General features: G+C 43.2%; 1 protein-coding gene across 1 annotated transcript in view; it reads left to right on the top strand.

Annotated features, from left to right (window-relative positions):
- The window catches only part of LOC140197220 (thrombospondin-4-like), a 137798-nt gene that overhangs the window by 24067 nt on the left and 92241 nt on the right, over positions 1-21490 (top strand). The window lies entirely within an intron of this gene.

The following is a 21490-nucleotide window of genomic DNA, read 5'->3' as shown; positions in this document are numbered from 1 at the left end:
TCTCTCCTACCATTTGTTCTTTCTCTCTGATCCTGGAGTCATGCGGTCCTGGCCTGATCAGATTCTTGTTCTCTCCTCTGTCTGTGCCTATTGTTATTTTGGAGACGTGTATGCCTGTCCTCCTCTGTCTCTTCTCTCATCTCTTTTTCCTGACTCTTTGATCCTGGAGTCGTGCGACCCTGGCCTCATCCGATTGTTGTCCTCTCCCTCTTCTTGCCGCTTCCCGATGACGTTTGACGTCATCACTTGACCATAATGTCTCCCTTCTCTTTCCACGCGGCATAATTAGGCTATCCATATATTTTTACCCTAATGCTTGATAGAAGATGACGCTAAGAAGAACTTGCATTCTGTAAGTTAGCATATTTTAATTCGATTTAGCCAAAAAAACTGCTGCTGTAATGCACCGTTTGCGCTAATTGGAGGTCACAAACAGACAGACAGACAGACAGAGCATGTGAGTTTTAGTAGTATATAGATAATGCAAAATAAATGATTTAAGAGTTCTAATCAACTGTTGAGCCTGAAAGACAACCCTCAGTACCTCACTGGAGCAACACTTTGACCACTTTGCACTGCGATGGACTTTGTTTTGTTTTTATTCTGATTATGGTGTTTTGTAATATTTTACTTGTGAATATGACAATAAACTCATGACTTTGATTTACTTTGGTTTGCCCTTTGCCAGCAGGGCTAACACCAAGATTTGCACCTGCTGCATTTAATAACTTGAGTGTCAAATTACCCTGGTGTAGACGACCAGGCTGATGGTGTCCTTATGGCCTTTTCATGCAGAGTACAATTCCTGCAGTGAGGCTCTTAGTTTATTGTTCAGTGTTGTAGGATCAACATATCCAATATTCTCTTGGACAACCAAGATGTCTTGTCACTATCCAAGATGAACAGGAGTTAGAATAAGAAGCTTCCGATTCCAAGGCAATGTGTATGCTCTCTAGAAACGTTCTAGCATCTTTTGTCATAGACTGTGATCCCACCCCATCGCTGTTCAGTCTGCATGGACAGTGATTCACCTCCAGTTCCCTGTTATTCCTCACAAACGAGAGGGATTTTGCAGATGCTGGAAATCCAAAGCAACACACACAAAATTCTGGAGGAATTCAGCAGGCCAGGCAGAATCTAAGGAAAAAAGTATAGTTGACGTTTCGGGCCAAGACCCTTCAGCAGGTCTGGAGAAAAAAGATGAGGAGTAGAATTAAAAGGTGGGGGGAGGGGCATATTCTGGGGTTTTAGATGAAGTATGTACAATGTTCATCAACCTGCTAACACTAAAATACGAAGAACGATTTTTAACTTACCTACAAATAAGGCATCCTTAAAAATTCTACATAACCAAGGGGAAAGTAGACTTGAAAAAGTTTTTAAAAATTCTATTGCATACCCATCCAGCCCGGGTGCTTTACCAGAATTCATCGAGGAAATTGCTTTCTTTCTTTCTTCTTCCATAATGGGTACATCTAATGTTAAACATTCATTAAGTGGTAACTTCAGAATATTCAATTTTCTTAAAAATTCATGCATTATGGTAGAATCATCAGGAAATTCTGATTGGTATAAAGAGGTATAGAGTTCTTGAAAAGATTTATTAATTTCGTCATGGTCAACCATCAAAGTGCCATCCTGTTTACGAACTTTAGTAATCTGACGTTTAGCCGAAACAGCTTTCAATTGGTTGGCCAGTAATTTACCTGATTTATCACCATGTATATAAAATTGGCTCTAAGTTTTAAGTAATTGATTTTCAATTGGGGATGTTAATAACAAACTGTGTTGCATCTGAAGTTCAACTCTCTTTTTGTATAGCTCCAAATTAGGAGCAGCAGAATATTTTTTATCAATTTCTTTAATCTTATCAACCAATGTATGTATTTCATTATTAATTCATTTTTCAATCCAGCAGAATATGAAATAATTTACCCACAGATATATACTTTAAAAGTGTCCCATAATATCCCATTGGAAATTTCTTCTGTAAAATTAGTTGAGAAGAAAAAGGCAATCTGTTCTTTAATAAAGTTAACAAAATTTAAGTCCTGAAGCAGAGTAGAATTGAACAGCCATTGCCTAGCACTGAAAGTTACATCAGTTACTTTGATTGATAGTGTCAGGGGCGCATGATCAGAGACGGCAATTGCATCATACTCACAGACAGTAATAGATGAAACTAATCGAGAGTAAATTAAAAAGTTATCAATTCTAGAGTAATTATGATATACATGAGAAAAGAATGAGAACTCTTTATCATTAAGATATAAAAACCTCCAAACTTCTAAAATTCTGGAATCAACTAAGAAGGAATTAATAAAAATAGCGGATTTGTATAGAAGTACCTGACTGGGCACAGACCTGTCCATCGAGGGATTCAGGCAACAGTTAAAATCTTCGCCCGTTATCATTTAAATTAGGAAGAGATGCAAATAAGTACTTAAAGAATTCAGGATAATCGGTATTTGATGCATAGATATTAACCATGACAACTTTTTGGTTATAAAGTAAACCAGGAATTAACAGAAATCTACTATTCGGGTCTGAAACTATTTTGTAGTGAACAAATGAAATCAAGGAATCTATAACAATAAAGACTCCTTCCACCTTATCCCGTGAATTAGAATGAAATTGTTATTCCTTCCAAAACCTAAAAAAGCACTGATTTGTCCTCCTTCCTTACATGAGTTTCCAGGGCAAAGATAATCTGAGCATTCAACCTATGAAAAACTTTAAAAATCTTCTTCCGTTTAACCGGATGATTCAAACCATTCGTGTTCCATGAAACAAAGTTAATAATATTATCCATTGTACTTGAATAAACCATATGATGTGTAAAGGGTTAACCTTACTGCATAGGAAACTCATGAATCAGGAAAAGGGAAAAAAGTTTAAAGAGTAACCAGAAGTCACGACAATTCAGACATATTTGTAGTTTCAGATCAGCCCAGATGGAAAAAAACTAAACTAAAAATAGCCCCCACCCCCACAAGCCCGAAAACTGGCCAATAGATGGCCAGAAAGCTATCTAGACACTTTCCTACCCCTATCGCTCTTGAAGGCAAGTCTCTAAAATTGAAAAGAATTCAAAACACCACCCACAGTCAAAATATTAAGAAGAGAATGTCATAAAAGCACTGGAGCATTTTGGGTCCAGTGATCACAATGCTATCAGTTTCAATATAATTATGGAGAAGGATAGGTCTGGACACAGGGTTGAGATTTTTGATTGGAGAAAGGCTAACTTTGAGGAGATGCGAAAGGATTTAGAAGGAGTGGATTGGGACAGTTTGTTTTATGGGAAGAATGTAATAAAGAAATGGAGGTCATTTAAAGGTGAAATTTTGAGAGTACAGAATCTTTATGTTTCTGTTAGGTTGAAAGGAAAGGTTAAAAGTTTGAGAAAACCATGGTTTTCAAGGGATATTGGAAACTTGGTTTGGAAAAAGAGAGATATCTACAATAAATATAGGCAGCATGGAGTAAATGAGGTGCTCGAGGAATATAAAGAATGTATAAAGAATCTTAAGAAAGAAATTAGAAAAGCTAAAAGAAGATATGAGGTTGCTTTGCCAAGTAAGGTGAAAATAAATCCCAAGGGTTTCTACCGTTATATTACAGGTTTCCCCCACCATCCGAAGATAGAGCGTTCCTATGAAATGGTTCGTAAGCCGGAATGTCGTAAAGTGAAGAAGCAATTACCATTTATTTATATGGGAAAAATCTGTGAGTGTTGGCAGACCCAAAAATAACCTACCAAATCATGCCAAATAACACATAAAACCTAAAATAACAGCAACATATAGTAAAAGCAGGAATGATATGATGAATACACAGCCTATATAAAGTAGAAATACTTTTCCACAATAATTGCCTGCACTGTTCTCCGTAGCGAAAATCTCACGCAAGCGCTCTTGGCAAAAACATAGCACAAGTGCTCTCCAGTATTTAAGCTATGAAGCTGCCAAATCATACCAAATAACACGTAAAAATACGCAGCTGATATAAAGTAGAAATAATGTATGTACAGTGTAGTATCACTTACCGGAATCGAGAAGTCAGCATCGAGCACACTGATGATGGTGTGTTAGGCTGAGTTGTCGGAGGTTGGGGTGGTGCAGTGGCCCCCACCCTCTGAGCAGCGACCCGATACTAATCCGCGAAATATGCAGGGGTACAGCGGTAGCTGGGAGGCCACAGCACATCTTCAAGAAAAAAGCCGAAATAAACAAGCTAATTAATTAGGTGCCGCCCAGCATGTAAATGTCGGCCCAGATCAGAGGCGATGCAATCGGCAATTGTCTCTGATCTGGGCCAACATTTACGTGCCAGGCGGCACCTAATTAATTAGCTTGTCTATTTTGGCTTTTTTTCTTAAAGATGTGCTGGGTACGTCCCGGCTACCGCTGCATTCTCCACGGATCGGTATCTGTCCGCAGCCCGGGGTTTGGGGTTGTGGGACACTAGGGTGTCATCTCGTCGTCTGTTTCCATGAGGGTAGGCAGGTCATCTTCTTCTATGTCTGCCTGCCTCGATGTCAAAGGTCGAGGTTCGTCATCTGCTGTGGCTGATGTGGAAGGCTTGCTTGGCTGCTTAGCCTCGCGCATTTTTCTATCGCACAGTTCTTTGTAAGCACTCAAACAATCCGGCAAATATGCCCTAAACTGACATATTCTTTCAAAATTAAATTCGTACTTTATCATTGCAGGGAAAATCTCATGTAGTTGACTCACGTTCAGTTCCTGGACGACTTCACTTTCGCTACTGCATTCGGTTTTGATTGTTATCCTTTCCTCTTGCAATTGTGTCAGCTCTTCATCTATCAGTTCTTGGTCATGGGATGCCAAAACCTCTTCAACATCATCTTCGTCAACTTCCACAAGCCAAACTCACTTTGTCCTTACTTCGTTCACCATGATCGAAACGCTTAATTATGTCTAGTTTTACGCTAAGTGTAACACCCTTATGAGCTCTTTTGGGCTTTTCCGATACCTTAGAACTCATCTTGCAAACGGCTGCCCACAGGCACATGTTTAAACAATGCCGGCGAGAAGGCTGTTCCGAATCCGAGGGAGAGCGGCTGCTTGGGGCGCGTGCTGCCTTTTTATCGCGCGCTGCCTTTTTTCGCGAGCTGGCTTTTTTTTCATGCGTTGATTTTTTTCGTAACAGTGAAAACACCTTCTGTTAGCGAAAACAGGTAACTAATGTAGGTCTTTCGTAACAGTGAGGTTTCATAAAGTGAACGTTCGAAAAGCGGGGGACACCTGTAATAGCAAAAGGATAGTGAGGGATAAAATTGGTCCCTTAGAGAATCAGAGTGGACAGCTATGTGTGGAGCCAAAAGAGTTGGGGGAGATTCTGAACAATTTCTTTTCTTTGGTATTCACTAAGGAGAAGGATATTGAAGTGTGTAAGATAAGGGAAACAGGTAGGGAAGTTATGGAAACTATGATGATTAAAGAAGAGGAAGTACTGGAGCTTTTAAGGAATATGAAAGTGGATAAGTCTCCTGGTCCTGACAGGGATATTCCCTAGGACCTTGAGGAATGTTAGTGTGGAAATAGCAGGGGCTCTGACAGAAATATTTCAAATGTCATTAGAAACGGGGATGGTGCCGGAGGATTGGCATATTGCTCATGTTGTTCCATTGTTTAAAAAGGGTTCTAAGAGTAAACCTAGCAATTATCAGCCAGTGAGTTTGACGTCAGTGGTGGGTAAATTGATGGAAAGTATTCTTAGAGATGGTATATATAATTATCTGGATAGACAGAGTCTGATCAGGAACAGTCAACATGGATTTGTGCGTGGAAGGTCATGTTTGACAAATCTTACTGAATTTTTTGAAGAGGTTACTAGGAATGTTGACGAGGGTAAAGCGGTGGATGTTGTCTATATGGACTTCAGTAAGGCCTTTGACAAGGTCCCACATGGAAGGTTAGTTAGGAAGGTTCAATCGTTAGGTATTAATATTGAAGTAGTAAAATGGATTCAGCAGTGGCTGGATGGGAGACGCCAGAGAGTGGTGGTGGATAACTGTTTGTCAGATTGGAGGCCGGTGACTGGTGGTGTGCCTCAGGGATCTGTACTGGGTCCAGTGTTATTTGTCATATACATTAATGATCTGGATGATGGGGTGGTAAATTGGATGAGTAAGTACGCAGATGATATTAAGATAGGTGGAGTTGTGGATAATGAAGTAGGTTTTCAAAGCTTGCAGAGATTTAGGCCAGTTAGAAGAGTGGGCTGAAAGATGGCAGATGGAGTTTAATGCTGATAAATGTGAGGTGCTACATTTTGGTAGGACTAATCAAAATAGGACATACATGGTAAATGGTAGGGCATTGACGAATGCAGTAGAACAGAGGGATCTAGGAATAATGATGCATAGTTCCCTGAAGGTGGAATCTCATGTGGATAGGGTGGTAAAGAAATTTTTTAGTATGCTGGCCTTTATAAATAAGAGCATTGAGTACAGGAGTTGGGATGCAATGTTGAAATTGTACGAGGCATTGGTGAGGCCAAATTTGGAGTATTGTGTACAATTTTTGTCACCGAATTATAGGAAAGATGTCAACAAAATAGAGAGAGTACAGAGAAGGTTTACTAGAATGTTACCTGGATTTCATCACTTAAGTTACAGAGAAAGGTTGAACAAGTTGGGTCTTTATTCTTTGGAACGTAGAAGGTTGAGGGGGGACTTGATAGAGGTATTTAAAATTATGAGGGGGATAGATAGAGTTGACATGGATAGGCTTTTTCTATTGAGAGTGGGGGGAAATTCAAACAAGAGGACATGAGTTGAGAGTTAAAGGGCAAAAGTTTAGGGGTAACATGAGGGGGAACTTCTTTACTCAGAGAGTGGTAGCTGTGTGGAACGAGCTTCCAGCAGAGGTGGTTGAGGCAGGTTCGGTGTTGTCATTTAAAGTTAAATTGGACAGCTGTATGGACAGGAAAGGAATGGAGGGTTATGGGCTGAGTGCAGGTCGGTGGGACTAGGTGAGAGTAAGAGTTCGGCATGGACTAGAAGGGCTGAGAGGGCCTATTTCCGTGCTATAATTGTTATATGGTTATATGGTTATTAAAAAAAAAACAAATGTTAAAAAAAACAGCCGTTTGCAAAACATTTTGAAAGGCAAGATCTTGGGAAGTGAAACAGAATACAATCTTATTAATATTTCAAGAAAAAAATCAATCATCCAATCAGATTCTTAATTATTTTCAAAAACAAACAATTGAAAATAATAAAATGAAATAATAAAGGGAGGAAAAAAAAGAACCTTAACATAAAAGCATGATAAATATCCATACTCCAAAACAAAGTACAAGCATTATCAAACCAAGGGCAAAATTCTTCCAACTTTATAAGTTCAAATCTATGAACTGGTTATTAACTTATAAACCAAATTAATACAGACATGAAAAAAACAGTAAATTTGTTAGACAGCTAAGATCGAATGTTGATCCTCAAGGAATTGGTGAGCTTTGTCTGCAGATTTAAACCATTTATGTGATTTATCAGGCAGAACAACCCTTAGGTGAGCTGGAAATAGCAGAGCTGGTAGGAACTTTCTTTGATAGAGCTCAGACGTCACAGGTTTAAAAAATGATCTTCCTTGCATTACCTCAGGACTGTAACCTTCAACCAAAAGAAACTTGAGGTCTCCGTATTCAATAACCACTTTCTGACGGGCAATTTGAATTAAGTGCTCCTTGCTATGCACATAGTGGAATCAGAGTATGACAGGTCGAGATTTCAGTTCCTTAGGGGGTTTGCTCTTTTAGCCCGGTGGACGCGATCAAGTATAGGGGAAGTAGAAAAAACTTCAGAACCGAACACGTCCATTAAAAATTGAGAAAAAAATTTAGTAAGGTCACCGCTCTCAACGTCTTCACAGAGTCCTATTATTCGCAAATTCTGTCTACGACTGCGATTTTCCAGGTCGATAATCTTAGCTTTATATTGTTCCAGAGTTTGAGTAGTCAAAGTTAATTTCTTTGCCAACGAATCTAGCTTGCGGTTGCTCTGTCTACCAGCTTCATCGAGTTCGGAAATTTGCTGTGGTTGTTTTTCACACTACCGCCTAAGTGCTCCCAGTCTACTTTCGATCTCCTTTAACAATACTTCCAAATTAGAAAATCTTGTATCCAGGAGCTTCAACATAGCCTCCAAAGTGAGTTGAGACTTAGGCTGTTGAGAGTCACCTTCTCTCCTTCCATTTTCATTACTGGCTTCCTTGCCTTCGGCTAATGCCTTTTTCCCTCTGGTACTCATTTCCAGCATTAAAAATCCAAGTTCAAACATATAGAAATGTGATAAACACTTTAATATAGATAGTAAAAGGGTGGGAAAAAGATTGAAAAGCGAATGGAGCAAAGCCAAAATGCAACTTACTCCATCTAGTGCCCCAAGAGAATCTCATATACAATATTCTCTTGGCCAACCAAGATGTCTTGTCACTATCCAAGATGAACAGGAGCTAGGATAAAATGCTTCCGATTCCAAGGCGATGTTTATGCTCTATAGAAACATTCTGATATCTTTTGTCATAGACTGTGATCCCACCCCATTGCTGTTCAGTCTGCACGGACAGTAATTCATCTCCACTTCCCTGTTATTTCTCACAAACAAGAGAGATTCCGCAGATGCTGGAAATCCAGAGCAACACACACAAAATTCTGGAGGAACTCAGCAGGCCAGGCAGCATCTAAGGAAAAATTTACAGTCGACGTTTCGGGCCAAGACCCTTCAGCAGGACTGGAGAAAAAATGATGAGGAGTAGAATTAAAAGGTGGGGGGAGGGAGAAACATAAGGTGAAACATAAGGGAGAGGGATGAAGTAAAGAGCTAGGAAGTTGATTGGTGAAAGACATACAGGGCTGGAGAAAGGAGTGTCTGATAGGAGAGGACAGAAGGCTATGGAAGAAAGAAAAGTGGGGGAGGAGCACCAAAGGGAGGCAACTTCCCAGTTTTTTTACTTCATCCCTCCCCCTCCCGGTCTTACCTATGACCACTTACAGTACACTGGATGAACTCAGCAGGTCGGGCAGCATCAGTGGAAACGATGAGTTGACGTTTCGGGCCGGAACCCTTCGTCAGGACTGAAGAATGAAGGAGGTGGAAGGTTTTGAAGAATGTTTGTAGGTTCAGTTGAAAGACCAGTAATCTGAAAGACAAAGGGGTGGGGGAGGGGAAGCATCGATGTCATAGGCAGGAAAACAATGGGTAGTAGAAGAAGGAGGCGGACATCTTCTACAAGCCCACTGACTCTCATAACTACCTCGACTATACCTCTTCCCAACCCGCCACATGTAAAAATGCCATTCCCTATTCCCAGTTCTTCCGTCTCCACTGCATCTGCTCCGAGGATGAGGCTTTCCGTTCCAAGGCATCTCAAGTGTCCTCTCTTTAAGGATCGTGGTTTCCCTTCTACCATCATCAATGATGCCCTCACCCGCATCTCCTCCATTTCCCGCACTTCAGCCCTCACCCCATCGTCCCGCAACCACAACAGGGACGGAGTTCCCCTTGTCCTTACCTACCACCTCACCAGCCTCCAGATCCAGCACATTATCCTCCGCAACTTCCGCCACCTTTAACAGGACCCCACCACTAAGCACATCTTTCCCTCTCCACCCCCCTCCTCTTTCCGCAGGGATCGGTCCCTCCGCGACTCCCTTATCCACACGTCCATCCCCACGGATCTCCCACCCGGCACTTATCCCTGTAAGCATAAGTGCTACACCTGTCCCTACACCTGTCCCTACACCTCCTCTCTTGCCACCATTCAGGGCCCCAAACAGTCCTTCCAGGTGAAGCAACACTTCACTTGTGAGTCTGTTGGGGTCATCTATTGCATCCGGTGCTCCCGGTGCGGCCTCCTCTACATCGGTGAAACCCGACGCAGATTGGGGGACCGCTTCATCGAGCACCTCCACTCTGTCTGCCACAACAGACAGGATCTCCCGGTAGCCACCCACGTCAACTCTGATTCCCATTCCCATTCAGATATGTCCATACATGGCCTACTCTACTGCCATGATGAGGCTAAACTCGGGTTGGAGGAGCAATACCTCAAATACCGTCTAGGTAGTCTCCAGCCCCTTGGTATGAACATAAAATTCTCCAACTTCCGGTAATTCCCTCCCCCTCCCTTCCTCTATCCCTATTTCACTCTGCCCCCTCCCCCAGCTGCCTATCACCTCCCTCATGGTTCCGCCTCCTTCTTCTAGTACCCATTGTTTTCCTGCCTATGACGTCGATGCTTCCCTTCCCCCGCCCCCTTGTCTTTCAGATTACTGGTCTTTCAACTGAACCTACAAACATTCTTCAAATCCTTCCACCTCCTTCATTCTTCAGTCCCGACGAAGGGTTCCGGCCCGAAACGTCAACTCATCGTTTCCACTGATGCTGCCCGACCTGCTTTGATCACAGCATCTGCAGATTATTTTGTGTTTACCTATGACCTTGTGTTTCTCTCTCCCCTCCCCCACCTTTTAAATGTACTCCTCATCCTTTTTCTCCAGTCCTGCTGAAGGGTCTCGGCCTGAAATGTCAGCTGTACTTTTTTTCTACAGAAGCTGCTTGGTCAGCTGAGATCCTACAGCATTTTGTGTGTGTTCCCTGTTACTTCTCACTTGCTGTGTACTGCCCGGCTCAAAGGCAGCTTCTTCCCTGCTCTTTTAAGACAATTAAATAGTTCTCTAGTGCAATAAGTTGGACTCTGACCTCACAATCTACCTCGTTAAGATCTTGCACCTTATTGTTTAACTGCACTGCACCTGCTGTCTGGCCGTTGCACTTCATTCTGTATCGTTACTGGTTTACCTGTGGCGTGATAGCTTGGGGATTAGTGTATGCTTTACAGCACCAGCTGTAGGATTGGGGTTCAAATCTCACTGCTGTCTCTAAGGAGTATGTACAGGTGGTTTTCCTCTAGTCACTCCAGTTTCCTTCTAATTCCAAAGACGTATGGGTTAGGGTACTGAGTTGCGGGCATTGTATGTGTGCAAGACCTACTTTTCACTGTATGTCGGTACATATGACAATAGTAAAGCCAATTCCAGTAATAATCCAGTCCCAATCCCAGACCTCTGTGGCATCCTTCTGCAGCATAGTGGTTGGGTCCTGGACAAGTGACTTTGTGTCATGAGCTTTCCCTTCTCCAGACTGCCATCTGAAGCTTCATCAGGCACTTAACCCATGAGCTCAAGCAAGGTTCCTATTGCCAGAGTCATCTTGGAGCAGTTTTACATGAAGTGTACATCCTGGATTTCATAAAAGGGTTAACGTATGATGGCTCTGGTCCTGTTCTCGCTCAGTGATGTTACACGTGGAAGGCAGGAGAATGGTGTTGAAAGGGATAATAATTCAGCCGTGTCAAATAGTGGGGCACACCTCACAAGCCACATGGCCTAGTTCTGCTCCTATTTGTGTTTGTGTTTGGGCTTCCCAGTCAATGACATGGACTGAATACAGAGGAAACCCACAGTGCCACTTTGGCATCTGAAGGTGAGTCCCACTGTGCTTCATATGAAATTTGTAACATACCTTATTCTCAGTGTTCTCCCTAGATCAGGCAGAGTCGGATGTGGAGAGCAGGAATCCCGGTCTCTCCTGTATTCTATGCACTTACTCCAGGCAGGGACAATTACCCTGAATCACTGAATTTTTATCCGGTTACTAATAGATTTTATTCAATAGTAAAGGTAACCATGGAAACAGGAATTGAAAGGTTAGGCACTGTGATTTCTGTGTAGATGCGAGGCACAGTTTAATATAGACTGCTAGCAGGGAGCCATGCACACATATTGAGAAATTATTTTGTGTATGTGCATTGATTTTGTTATCATACCCTAATACATCTCTGTCCTATGGTGAAGATTAAATTAACAACCTAGGATTTTTTATTAATTCTAGAAGTACATGATGTAATGGTATTCAGGGTGAGAGCGTGCTGATATCTGACAATGGCAATGCTTGAGATTTGATTATATGGCTTCTATTCTTATCAAGGACAAAGTATCTGGGTGCCAAATGCTGCAGAGCTGTGGTCTATGCTCCTGCTATTCCCGTGCAAATGTTTGACAGATCATCGCTCATTCTTTGAAACTCCAGTGAGTGCACATGCAAATTACTTGACCTTTCATCAGAAGGCAACCCTTCATCCCAGGAATCAACTGGTGAACTTCCTTGGCTTGTGCTCTACTAGAATACCTCCAGTAGGAACAATCCCACACAATGAGTGAGGACAAGGTAATGAAAGGCACGGCTTGGACTGGCTTCCTGCCATACCTTCCAACAACACTGGAGTGGAGAGGCTTCTACCAATGTGGAATTTCGTTCATGCAATGGGAAACAGTAGACCATCCTGACTCATGCTCATGGTATTAATAGGGTCAAGAAACTTGATATGCCAAGGATAATGTGAACAGCTTATGGTTATACATTTACATAAGGAAATAAGAACTGAGGAAATAGCAACAGGAATACATCATACAGCTCCTCCAGGCTGCTCTGCTACTTGATAAGATCACAGTTGATCTAAGAGTTGGTCTAAGCTCCCCTTTTCTACCTGATCCCCATAACCCTTGATTCATCAGTCTCGGCCTTGAATATATTCAATGATTCAGCAACTGGTTGTGGTGAATTTTGTCACCAACAAGTGGTTTCCACACAAGAAAAGTGGTCCATATTCCCAGAGACACACACCAAAGTTGCTGGTGAACGCAGCAGGCCAGGTAGCATCTCTAGGAAGAGGTACAGTCGACGTTTCAGGCCGAGACCCTTCATCAGGACTCTTCCCAGGGACTCATTTTGGACCTATATTACTGGGGTGATGTTGTACAGTAGGACAGGTTGGTAGAAGACCTTGGTTTTGAAGGTGTTGAATCTACAAGGGCCAATTTGTTGACCATGACTTGGAGCTTGGGTTCCAAGCATGAGCAAATGTAAATGTCACCTTCCTACTGTAGCCCACTGACCAGGTGAGCTTGGGCCATGGGTACTACAAATTGAAAAGTTTCAGATTTGTCTTTTAGATTAGCTCTCTGCCCAGTGGGAAGCTTGCGGAAGATGAGGTGCAGCTAAAGGAAGTGCTACATGACACCATTTTACACCGAGATCTGGTCTGTTGTGAACCTGCTGAGTAAGATTATGGTGTGCATCCCATTGTATTCAGAAGTTCCCAACCGGAGCACTTGCTTAATGGTATTGGTCCATGGCATAAAAGCAGGTTGGGAACCCCTGGTGTAGATGAAGTAGGATGGAGATGAATTTTTGCAGACATTCATATTTCAGAAGGATACCAAGATTCCTCTTGGGCAATAGAGTCATAGAGTTGCAAACCAGACAAATGTTCAGCACATCCTTTGTACAAATTTATACTAAACTCATTTCTCCGCATTAGGTTTGTAGCCGCCTTGATAATTCAGGTGCTTTCCAAAATAGTCTTAAATGTTCTGAAAGTATCTGCCTCCACCACCTTCGCAGGAAGTGGATTCCAGATTCCAATTACAAACAAGAAAAAAATCTGCAGAAGGTCAAACTGCCCTCAAGTTTACCTGGTCCATTTCCAACACCTCCCCCCGCCACCCCCCCACACTGACTCTCACAGCTACCTGAACTATACGTCTTCCCACCTTGTTACTTGCAAAAATGCCATCCTTCTTCTCTCAATTCCTCTGTCTTCACCGCATCTGCTCTCAGGATGAGGCTTTTCATTCCAGAATTAAGGGGCTTTCCTTCCTCTATCATCAATGCAGCCCTCAACTGCATCTCTTCTATTTCATGTCTATTCTTACCCCATCCTCCTGCCATCCTCCCAGGGATAGAGTTCTTCTTGTCCTCGCCTACCACCCCAGTAGTCTCCATGTTCAGCACATAATTCTCTGTAACTTCTCATCCTGCCCCACTCATCTCCCACCTGGCACTTATCCTTGCAAGGGGAACAAATGCTACACCTGCCCCTACACCTCCTCACTCACCACCATTCAGTGCCCCAAACAGTCCTTCCAGGTGAGGCAACACTTCACCTGTGAGTCTGTTGGGGTCATATAATGTGTCTGGTGCTCCCAGTGTGACCTTCTGTATATCAGTATGACCTGGCGTAGATTGGGAGACCGCTTTGCCGAGCACCTAGCACCATCTGCGAGAAAAAGAGGGACGTCCCAGTGCCCACCCATTTTAATTCTGTTTCCCATTCCGACAGGTCCATCAAGAGCCTCCTCTACTGTCGCGGTGAGGCCACACTCAGGTTGACGGGGCAACACCTTATATTCCATCTGGGTAGCCTCCAACCTGATTGTATGAACATCAATTTCTCAAACTTCTGGTAATGCTCCTACCTTCTCTATTCCCCATTCCCATTTCTCTCTCTCTCTCTCTCTCTCTCTCTCACCTTATCTCCTTGCCTACACATCACCTCCCTCTAGTGCTCCTCCCCCGCCCCTTTTTCTTTCTTCCATGGCTTTCTGTCCTCTCCTATCAGATTCCCCCTTCTCCAGCCCTGTATCTCTTTCATCAATCAACTTCCCAGCTCTTTACTTCACCCCTCTCAGTTTCACCCATCACCTTGTGATTCTTCCTCCTCCCCCCCCCCCACCTTCTTACTCTGACTCCTCGTCTTTTTTCTCCAGTCCTGATGAAGGTTTTCGGCCTGAAATGTTGACTGTACTTTTTTCCGTAGATGCTGCCTGGCCTGCTGAGTTCCTCCAGCATTTTGTGTGTGTTGTCCAGATTCTACCCACTCAAGATGTTTAAATACTCCTTGGGCAATGTTCACCCATGGCATAGGCTTGGGTTTCCTCAGCCTGGTGGATGGTATTGGAAATGTTTCCACATCAGAGAAGGTCAGTGTGCTTGAATGAAAGCAATGAGACCTTTAGACATAGGAGCAGAACTAGGCCATCTGGCCCGTCAAGTATGCTCCATCATAGCTTTCTCTTGCCTCCTCTCTCGCCCGTAAACCTTTGACACCTTTACTAATCAAGAACCTATCAACCTCTACTTTAAATATACCGCCTGACTTACCTCTGGCTAAAGAAATTCCTCCTCATCTCTGTCCTGAAGGTACTTCCCTCTATTTTGAGGCTGTGCCCTCTGGTCCTGAACTCCCCCACTATAGAAAAGATCCTCTCCACATCCACTCTATCAAGGCCTTTCAAAATTTGATAGGTTTCAATGAGATCCCCGCAACCCCATTCTTCTAAACTCCAGCGAGTGCAGGCCCAGAGCCATCAAACACTCCTCGCACCATTTCATTCTCATGAGTGTCCTGTGGGACCTCTCCAATGCCAGATGAGAGGCTCAAAAGTGCTCACAATGCACCAAGTGCAGTCCGTCTTCTAAACCCACCACATTACGTCCTTGCTTTTATATTCTAGTCCACTTAAAATGAATGGAAACATTGCCCTTGCCTACCTCAGCACTGACTCAACCTGCAAGCTAATCTTTAGGGAATCCCACATGAGGACTCCCAAGTCCCTTTGCACCTCCGACACCTGAATTTTCTCCCCACTTAGAAAATAATCTTTGCCTTTACTTCTTCTTCCAAGAAGTGCATGATCATACACTTCTTGACACATCACTGTCAAGTGTTCCTGTAGAAATTTGAGTTTCTGTGTGGTAGTGACAGCAGCTGAGTCTCAGTTCCACTTCCCTATTGCTGTCTTGGATGGCTTGATGGTTCCTGCGTTTCTTTATTGTAGCAGCTTCCCCTTCTTCTACCCACAGGATTCATATTCTGTCAGACTCTTTTACCAGAGTTCTTTTGCTGATTGAGATGTCAGAGTATGACTTGCTGAATTCCCCACTCATTTTATACAGATTAGGCGCTCATTTCCTGCTTGTTAAGATACTAGGCGGCTTACCATGGGTAGATTAAATTGCAGCAACCAGTAAGTTCAGCTGCTTTTCATTGAACACGATGGTTTTCCACGTGGGCAGTAATCATGAATAATTACCTTGAGAAACATGTCCATGGGGCCTTCTGGCCTGGAAGACAGAACCAGATTCCCAGCGTTGTTTCGTGTTTTTAATAGGTAATAAGTAATGATATGAGACATGAATGGTAATTTGTTGATTACTATTTCCAGATGGCAGATTTGGATCAGAAACGTGAAATGGCAGTATAAAGGGTTACAAGGCTGAAAACGTACAGGCTGCTCAGATGGATTAAACTATATTAGCAAAGTTCAAGTCATTCACTTACATCATTTAATACTTGACACCAAAACCAACCTTTATAAGAATACAGGCATAATTCAGCTCAAACAATGAACATGTACTGACTATGTGAGTTAGTTGCAACTATTGTTTTACACAGCCCGAAAACCATGCAGCACTTTAAATGATTTTTTTTTTGTAATGTGCATACTATGAATATTTAGAATGAAAATTGAAAAATCACAGACATTTGATTTTATCTAATAATTGGTATAATGAAATAAAGAAAATCTTTAGGAAGAGGTGCAGTCGACGTTTCAGGCCGAGACCCTTCGTCAGGACTAACTGAAGGAAGAGCTAGGAAGAGATTTGAAAGTTGGAGGGGGAGGGGGAGATCCAAAATGATAGGAGAAGACAGGAGAGGGAGGGATGGAGCCAAGAGCTGGACAGGTGATTGGCAAAAGGGGATACGAGAGGATCATGGGACAGGAGGTCCGGGAAGAAAGACAAGGGGGGGGGGACCCAGAGGATGGGCAAGAGGTATATTCAGAGGGACAGAGGGAGAAAAAGGAGAGTGAGAGAAAGAATGTGTGCATAAAAATAAGTAACAGATGGGGTACGAGGGGGAGGTGGGGCATTAGCGGAAGTTAGAGAAGTCGATGTTCATGCCATCAAGTTGGAGGCTACCCAGACGGAATATAAGGTCTTGTTCCTCCAACCTGAGTGTGGCTTCATCTTTACAGTAGAGGAGGCCGTGGATGGACATGTCAGAATGGGAATGGGATGTAGAATTAAAATTTGTGGCCACTGGGAGATCCTGCTTTCTCTGGCGGACAGAGCGTAGATGTTCAGCAAAGCGGTCTCCCAGTCTGCGTCGGGTCTCGTCAATATATAAAAGGCCACATCGGGAGCACCGGACGCAGTATATCACCCCAGTCGACTCACAGGTGAAGTGTTGCCTCACCTGGAAGGACTGTTTGGGGCCCTGAATGGTGGTAAGGGAGGAAGTGTAAGGGCATGTGTAGCACTTGTTCTGCTTACATGGATAAGTGCCAGGAGGGAGATCAGTGAGGAGGGATGGGGGGGACGAATGGACAAGGGAGTTGCGTAGGGAGCGATCCCTGCAGAATGCAGGGGAGGGGGAGGGAAAGATGTGCTTAGTGGTGGGATCCCGTTGGAGGTGGCGGAAGTTACGGAGAATAATATGTTGGACCCGGAGGCTGGTGGGGTGGTAGGTGAGGACCAGGGGAACCCTATTCCTAGTGGGGTGGTGGGAGGATGGAGTGAGAGCAGATGTACGTGAAATGGGGGAGATGCGTTTAAGAGCAGAGTTGATAGTGGAGGAAGGGAAGCCCCTTTCTTTAAAAAAGGAAGACATCTCCCTCGTCCTAGAATGAAAAGCCTCATCCTGAGAGCAGATGCGGCGGAGACAGAGGAATTGCGAGAAGGGGATGGCGTTTTTGCAAGAGACAGGGTGAGAAGAGGAATAGTCCAGATAGCTGTGAGAGTCAGTAGGCTTATAGTAGACATCAGTGGATAAGCTGTCTCCAGAGACAGAGGCAGAAAGATCTAGAAAGTGGAGGGAGGTGTCGGAAATGGACCAGGTAAACTTGAGGGCAGGGTGAAAGTTGGAGGCAAAGTTAATAAAGTCAACGAGCTCTGCATGCGTGTAGGAAGCAGCGCCAATGCAGTCGTCGATTTAGCGAAGGAAAAGTGGGGGACAGATACCAGAATAGGCACGGAACATAGATTGTTCCACAAACCCAAAAAAAAGGCAGGCATAGCTAGGACCCATACGGGCACAGTAGTGTAGCGATTAAACATAGAAAACCTACAGCACAATACAGTCCCTTCGGCCCACAAATTTGTGCTGAACATGTCCCTACCTTAGAAATTACTAGGCTTACCCATAGGCCTCTATTTTTCTAAGCTCCATGTACCTATCCAAAAGTCCCTTAAAAGGCCCTATTATATCCACCTCCACCACCGTTGCCGGCAGCCCATTCCACGCAGCACCACTCTCTGCATAAAAAAACTTACCCCTGACATCTCCTCTGTACCTACTCCCCAGCACCTTAAACCTGTGTCCTCTTGTGGCAACCATTTCAGCCCTGGGAAAAAGACTATCCACACGATCAATGCCTCTCATCATCTTATACACCTCTGTGTAACACTATCGTAGCACCAGTGTCTAGGGTTCAGTTCCTCTGCTGTCTGTAAGGAGTTTGCCTTTCTCCCTGTGACTGAGTGGGTTTCCTGCAGGTACTCCGTTTCCTCCTACACCCCAAAGATATATGGGTTAATAAGCTAATTGGACACATGGGTGTTTATAGGACAGCGCAGACTCGTTACCATGTTGAGTCTCTAAATAAAAAAACTAAAATAATTACCTTCAAAAGTACCTCACTGGCAATTTAAGACATCTTGTGATTGTGAAAGGCACTTTATAAATACATAAATGTGAGCCTTACAAATCTTTCTGTGCAATGTTTCTCCTAAAATGCACAAAGTGCTTTTGAAGTACCCTGAAGGGAACATACAAGGTGCTATGTAAATGCAGCAGCTTCTTTCCTTTGACAATGTCTATGCTGCTGAGTACTTCCAGTGGATTTTCAAATGGACTTCGTGTTGCTGGAGCATGGTAGGTAATTGTTTCAAGCCATTTAATATACTTTATTGAATTACAATTTTAGTAATAGGAAATAGCAGGATGGTGCTGTTGTGATAATGGCATAGGAAGTTCTGTTTTCCAGTATGCTGTGTGCTAAGAACCTATTGCCTTCCCAGTAGTATGTTACTGGAGAGAAGAAGAAATACAGCATACAAACCAACCAACCATCTTTCAGTGGAATAGCAACATTCACCAACGCGACTGGCAATCCAGTTGAGCAATACTGCAGAGGATGTTAACAAAATTCAATCCGTATATTCATTGGTGCGCACACCACAGCCATCATCCTTGGGATTATAGCCAGTGACATTTCCTGTGCTGGAGAGGGTGCATTTTAGATGTAGATAGGTTACTTGTCAACACTCGTTTTAACAATCATTTCAAAATCAATGTATTTGCAAATTAAATCATTGCTTTGAAACTGCATGACATCACAGCACGGCTGGCTTTGCTCAGCTGATGTGAAGTAATCTTGGCTCGCACTCTCCTCAGTCTGCTTCATTTCCGGTCCCCATTCTCCTTCACTGCATGATTGAGAGTTGGTTAAAGCTCCTGAAATCCTGACCAAAATGTTGGACCAGGAGGTTTGACTGGTGTCAACCGTTCACCAGTTTTTTATCATAGAATATAACTGCACAGAAGGAGACCACTTGCTCTATTGTGTCCCTGCTGGCCGTCCATCAGAGCAACTCTCTAGTTCCACCTACTGGTCACTTTTGCTATTGCCTTGCTCATTTTTCTCCACTGCATCATTTCCCTCATGAAGGCTACAATAGGAGCTGCTACCATCACATCTGAAGGCATCTAGAGACACCCTAATTTCAGTGAAACTGATGTCTTCAGATGCTCATCAGAATCCTGGCAATTATTTGTGACAGAATCTAGTGAGGTTCACTTTCTCTCCTAGAGTGTGTCTATTTCCTCCACACAAAGACAAAGATCAAGGAGATGCGGGTGAATAAGAATCAGTTTTAATATTATCTGTAGAAATTTACAAGAACCTTTGGTTATATACCAAATTTCCTCAAACTCCTGAAAAATTAGAGCCGCTAGCACGCCTTCATTGTGATGACATCAATGAGTTAATCCTTTATTCATTGTCTCTGGCAATACTCTCACAGGATTGATCTACAAATCCAAATCATGCATTTCAGAGGAGCAAGACATCAGAATTCTTCTTTGGTAACGTTTTCAGGTCATCTTTAGCCAGAAGCAAAAAAGACTGCAGATACTGGAATTTGGATCACTAAACAATCTGCTGGAGGAACTCAGCAGGGTTTTGGAAGGGACTATTGACATTTCAGATTGAAGCACTGATCTGAGCTATTTGAATCGTGGCGATAAAATCCACAGACTTGCAGTTTTATTTGTTACCATCAGGGGGTGCCATTGCTTAGCTTTTCTTCCTCTGGCACAGCTTCCGAGCAATGATGTTAACACACACTCAAACTGCCCACAGTTTAGCTCCTAGCTAAGGCAAAGACTGCAGTCATTTGGAAGAGAGCAACATTTATTGGAATAATTAAATAACGAAAGCTATATAACTCATTTCCTTCTACTTTAGGCCACGAACTTATCAATCATCCCTGCTGTGGACCACCTGGAGGTCCAAGACGCTTTTGTTACATGCACGTGCAGATCAACTCTTTGAGTGATTTTGCAGAAAGTTTGAAGTTAGTAACTCATATCCTTCTACCTTAGGCCACGAACTTATCAATCACCCCTGCTGTGGACCGCTTCTGCAAACAAGGGATCCGTATGCTCCATGACTGCTGGACTAAGTGTGTACATGCAGGAGGGGACTACGTTGAAAAATAAATGTGTTAGGTTTTCTAAAATTGACCCCTTCTACCTTAGGTCATGAATTTATCAATCACCCCTCGAATGTTTCTGATAAAGAAAGAACAGGTTTGCCCATTTTGGTAGTGGGGTTGGTGACAGTTATCTCTATCTTCCCCTATCACCATATTATACCTCTTGTTCTTGCTATATAACCTCCCCCTATCCTCCGTCCATGTCCACCTGCACATCAATGCTGATTTTAGCCTTCCAATACATTAAAGAAAATTTAAGATATTTTTGTCTTTCTACTAATGGAGACTGCGGCAGAAATGCAGGTTATTCCTGCTATGATTAGTCTGGGGTTAATGAAGCTTTTCTAATCACATACTGTTTAGATGGCCAGGCCAGTTAATTTACTTCATGGAATTGTACAGGAAGGAGCCATTTGGCCCATCATGCCTGTGATACAGTCTTGGGCACATGTATATATCTAGGGTGCCTTAGTACCGTGGTAAATTGTACCGTACTGCTGCCGCAAAAAAACCCAAAATTCATGATGTATTGAGTGATGATAAACCTCGTTCTGATTTGGGTCTCTATTGTGAGCTGAGAGTGGGAAAGATGCAGGGAGAGGGGAATCGTGGTTGAGAGAAGGGGAAGGGAGAGAGGAGGGAGAGGGAAGCACCGGAGAGGCATTCTGTAATGATCAATAAAACAATTGATTGGAATCAAATGACCTTGCCTGTTGTCTCAGGGCTGGGTTTGTCTGCACCTGCGCCACCCCCTGCTCCTGTCACACCCCTCCTGTGGCGCTCAACCATTGGCATTCCCAACATCCTTTCCACCCACCAGATTTACAAACTTGCTCTCTG

This window comes from Mobula birostris, chromosome 5, assembly GCF_030028105.1.
Source record: "Mobula birostris isolate sMobBir1 chromosome 5, sMobBir1.hap1, whole genome shotgun sequence".
Classification (NCBI taxonomy): Eukaryota; Metazoa; Chordata; class Chondrichthyes; order Myliobatiformes; family Myliobatidae; genus Mobula; species Mobula birostris.
Note: the sequence above shows the minus strand (reverse complement) of the source record. Positions and strands in the feature narration are given on the sequence as shown.